The sequence below is a fragment of the Rhinopithecus bieti genome, unplaced genomic scaffold, assembly GCF_001698545.2.
Source record: "Rhinopithecus bieti isolate Rb0 unplaced genomic scaffold, ASM169854v2 scaffold_22436, whole genome shotgun sequence".
In the NCBI taxonomy this organism is placed as follows: domain Eukaryota; kingdom Metazoa; phylum Chordata; class Mammalia; order Primates; family Cercopithecidae; genus Rhinopithecus; species Rhinopithecus bieti.
Genome location: NW_016810644.1, coordinates 450,278 through 455,163, shown reverse-complemented (window position 1 = coordinate 455,163; position 4,886 = coordinate 450,278). Strand labels below are relative to the sequence as shown.

The 4,886-nt window shown below is 49.7% G+C and overlaps 1 long non-coding RNA gene across 2 annotated transcripts; it reads left to right on the top strand.

Moving 5' to 3' along the window:
* The first annotated feature begins 379 nt into the window (after positions 1 to 379).
* Positions 380 to 3,046, top strand: LOC108542509 (uncharacterized). Of its 2 annotated transcripts, none has more exons than XR_001889299.1 (3): positions 380 to 844; positions 1,643 to 1,838; positions 2,291 to 3,046. It is a non-coding gene; the product is annotated as an uncharacterized LOC108542509 (long non-coding RNA). The 2 variants fall into 2 exon arrangements; XR_001889298.1 differs by having other exon boundaries at positions 386 to 844; positions 1,757 to 1,838.
* Positions 3,047 to 4,886: the final 1,840 nt, after the last annotated feature.

Sequence of the window (4,886 nt, the reverse complement as noted above, 5' to 3'; positions counted from 1 at the left end):
TAGAGATGGCAGAGTCTCACTTTGTTACCTAGTCTGGTCTCAAACTCTAGGCTCAAGCAATCCTATTGTCTTGGCCTCCCAAAGCACTGGGATTCCAGGCCTGAGCTTGGAACCTTTTTTTTTTTTTTTTTTCCCTGAGGTGAAGTCTCGCTCTGTCGCCCAGGCTGGAGTGCGGTGGTGCGATCTTGGCTCACTGCAACCTCCGCCTCCCAGATTCAAGCGATTCTCTTGCCTCAGCCTCCTGAGTAGCTGGGATTACAGGTGCGTGCCACCACGCCCGGCTAATTTTTGTATTTTTAGTAGAGATGGGGTTTCACCATGTTGGCCAGGCTGGTCTCAAACTCCTGACCTCGAGCGACCTCCCCGCCTTGGCCTCTCAAAGCGCTGGAATTCCAGGCCTGAGCCACCGCGCCCCGCCTGAACTTGGAACCTTAATTCTACCTGGGGTAACTCTGCACCTAGAGCAGCATCTGACTGAAGGGCTGGGGGCGGGTATGTGAGTACCCGGGGTCTTGAGGACCCTCTTAGAATGGTGCCTGCAGCAGGGATTGATAGAGAGATGGTTCTGGGAGGGGTTGGGAAGGTCGTGGGGGTGTATGTAAAGGGAGGCCTGAAACCAAGGGTGGGAGGTCATCCCAGGCAAAGAGAGTTGTCCGTGAGAGGCCGCAGAGGAGAGCGCGTGGCCTGTGCTAGGAACCGACAGAGTGGTGGAGATTAAAGGAGTGAATGATGTGTGTGGAGTGGCTGGCACTGGTGAGCGGGTGAGATAATAAATAGCAGTGGGGTTATTATCCCACTGTCAGAAGGCTGGAGGCCACCCAACTGCCTCGCTCCCGCGCTCCAGGTCTCTGTCTGCCCAGGGCTCTCTCTCCCTCTCTCTCTGTCTCTGTCCCTGTCTCTCCCTCCCTTTCTCTCCCTCTCTCCCACTGTCTCTCTGGGTGTTTCTTCCTCTCCATTTCTGTCTCTCTGCCTCTCTCTCTCTCCCTCTCTGCCCCCTCCTGTCTCCCCTCACTGCCCCTCTGTCTCCCCTCACTGCCTCCTCTCTCTCTCCCTCACTGCCCCCTCTGTCTCTCCCTCTCTGCCCTCTCTGTCTCTCCCTCACAGTGCCCTCTGTCTCTCCCTCTGTGTCCCCTCTGTCTCCCCCTCACTTCCCCCCGACTCTCCCTCTCTGCCCCTCTGTCTCCCCTCACTGCCCCTCTGTCTCTCCCTCTCTGCCCCCGCTGTCTCTCTCTCCCTCCTACGGTATGTGACCTTGGGTGGGTCCCTCTCCTCTCCCTGGTTCCTCATCTGCTTCCATGACTGCCCCCTCCCTCCCTGAGCCCAAAGAGCTGATGCCTGGGAGGGCCCAGCCTGGACTAAGGCCCAGCGGTGGGAGGAGCCTGGGTTGGGAGGCCGGGAGCAGTGGGGCGAACGGCAGCAAATATTTATGGAGCCAGGTCTGTGCCAGGCTCAGGGCTGGGCGTGGTGAGATAAGGGGGCTGGGGGAGGCGCCCAGTCTTGGCCTCCAACCCACTTGCCCCAGGGAGGCCGGGAGCCGGGCAGGGGGAGGCATCCGGGAAGGAGGGCTGGATGCTGGGGTCACACAGGCAGGGGTCCCTGTGGAGCCTCGGGCCCCCTCTGGAGAGTGGTTCACACTTGGCAGGTCAGCTCCAGCCTCATTGGTATGAAGCCTCCTCCCACCCAGAAGCCCCAAGTGCCCTCGCTGCGGTGGCGCCTCCAGGCTCCCCTTGGGCACCAATCTGTGTTTTGTTGATAGCACCTGACGTGGAAAGAGGTGGGCGTCAAGGAAGCAAGTCATATGGAATTGGACCGGAATACAAATTATCGAATAAGCATCTGTGAGTCCACACTGATACAAACAAATACAGGGATGAGGCCGGGCATACTGGCTCACGCCTGTAATCCCAGCACTTTGGGAGGCCAAGGCGGGTGGATCATGAGGTCAGGAGTTCAAGACCAGCCTGGCCAATATGGTGAAACTCCATCTCTACTAAAAATATAAAAAATTATCCGGGCGCAGGGGCGGGCGCCTGTAGTCCCAGCTACTCGGGAAGCTGAAGCAGGAGAATCACTTGAGCCCGGGAGGCGGAGGTTGCAATGAGCCGAGATCACACCACTGCACTCCAGCCTGGGAGACAGAGCGAGACTCTGCAGAAAAGAAAGAAAGAACAAAAGAAAAAGAAAGGAAGGAAGGAAAAGAAAGAAAGAAACAGATGAGTGAGTTAGCAGGGAACGGTGAAGCAACACACCTCTCTTATAGAAGAATTTTTTTTTTTTTTTTTTGAGACAGAGTCTTGCTCTATCCCCCAGGCTGGAGTGCAGATCCCTGGGACAGCACACTTCTGTGGTCTGCTTCGCCAGGACTGCTCAAAATGTCAAAGTCCTCAAAACGAGGCAAGTCTGAGAAACAGTGGCAGACAGTAAGAGATTAAGGAGGCATGACGGTGAGACGCCATGTGGCATCCTGGTGGGATCCTGAGCGGAAAAAGGACATTCGCGACATCTGAGTAAAGGGCAGAGTTTTGTGCTGTGTTACTGTTTGTTTCTTGGTTCTGACAGATGTGCCATGGTAATGGGAGATGAGAGCATTTGGGGAAATTGGGTGAGGGGTCTATAGCAACTCTACTCTCATTCACTGCAGCTCTACTATCATGTCTTAAATGTTTCTAAACAAAAAAGTTGATGTAAAAAAGCAAACCAGGTGGGCTTATGGGTACTTTTGCCACACTCCCCACTAGACTATTTTTACACAGAAGCCAGGGAGAATCTGTTACATCAGAGGAGGGGAGTTTGTGCAATTCAGGTGTATGTCTTTGTCAAAATTTATCAAATGGTAACATGGGAAATGTGGCATTTCACTGTATTTTAATTTTACTAATGGCAAGAAGCTTAAATATTTGATATCTTGTTATGCTATGCATGCTAATAAAACATCAAGCAAAAAAGAAAAAAAGTTTTTAAAAAGCCAACGAAAAAAATGTTAGGCATGCTGAAGTGTTTAGGAGTGAAGTGAACTGATATTTGCAAGTTACTTTGATAATTGCAAGTTGCATAGAGAAAGATGAATATATGAGAACTCTGTGCTTTCTGTTCAATTTTGCTATAAACCTAAAACTTTTCTAAAAAATAAAGTGTATTAGTTTTATAAAGATGGATGATGGATGAATCAATGATGGATGGATGGATGGATGATGGATGAATGGATGGGTGAATGGTTGGATGGGTGGATGGGTGAGTGGATGGATGGATGATGGATGGATGAATGGACAGATGGGTGAATCAATGGATGAATGAATAGATGGATGAATGGACAGATAGATAAATGAATGAATGGATGGATGGGTGAATGGATAGGTGGATAGGTGAATGGATGATGGATGAATGAATACATAATGGATGATGGATGAATGGGTGGATGGATGGACGGATGAATGGATGGATGAATGGGTGGATAAATGGATGGATGCATAGATGGATGGATGATGGATGGATAGGTGAATGGATGGTGGATGAATGGGTGGATGGGTGAATAAATGAATGGATGGATGGATGGATGGGTGAATGGTTGAATGAGTGAATAGATGGATGGATGGACGATGGATGGATGAGTGGATGGATGAGTGGGTGAATGGATGAATAAATGGATGGATTATGGATGGATGTATAGATGGATGGCTGATGGATAAATGGGTGAATGGATGAATGGATGATGGATGGATGGGTGAATGGATGGATGGATGGATGGATGTGTGGATGGATGGGTTCATGGATGGATGGATGAATGCAGAGAATGGGTACATAGACATTCACTGCACAATTATTTTTATTTCCTTATGTTTTTATATTTTTATAACATGCTAAAAGGGAGGGATGTCAAATCCTGTCAGCCTCTGCATGAATTCCTCCAAGAATCCCATCTGATTTCGATCAGAAATTGGGTCCTCATGACTGTCTACCCAATCTTGTACCCCATCACCTCTTCGATCTCCTCTCCCATTGCTCCCTCCTTTGCTCACTCACTCCTCTCCAGCCACACTGGCCCCTCTGCTCCCTGAACACTCCAGCTATGTCCCCTGCTCAGAACTTTTGCATCAGATGTGCCCTTCCTCTGGGACACATCCCAGTTACCTGCACTGCTCTCTCCTCCAGTTCTTGGCCTACACACCTGCAGTCCCTACGTGCCCTGTCTTGCATTGTCTTTCTCCATAGCATTTCTCTTTTCTCTAAGATGTTTTATAATTTACTTTCTTGCTATATTTTCTTGCCTGACTTCCCTCACTAGAATGGAAGCCCCATCTAAGGAGGGATTTATCTGTTTTGTTAACCAATGAATAAGCCGCACCTAGGACAGTGCCTGGCACATAGTAGTGACTCAGTAATGAGTTTTAGGATGAGTGAATGGAAGACTGAATGAGGTCGGGCGCAGTAGGTCATGCCTTTAATCCCAGTACTTTGGGAGGCTGAGGCGGGCAGATCATGTGAGGTCAGGAGTTCAAGAACAGCCTAGCCAACATGGTGAAACCCTGTCTCTACTAAAAATTAAACAATTAGCCAGGACTGGTGATGCATGCCTGTAATCTTAGCTACTTGGGAAGCTGAGGCATGAGAATCGCTTGAAGCCAGGAGGCAGAGGTTGCAGTGAGCCGAGATCGTGCCACTGTACTCCAGCCTGGGTGACAGAGTGAGACTCCAACTCAAAAAAAAAAAGAAAAAAAAAAGACTGAATGAATGGGGTAAGGATGAGGCATTGTGTAAAGTTTAAAAGCACAGGCTTTGTAGTCACAATGCCTGGGGTCGAATCTAGCATGGTACTTACTAGCTGTGTGGCCTTGGCTAATCCATTTCACCTTTCTGTACTTAAGTTTTCTCAGGAAAACAGGGCCTGC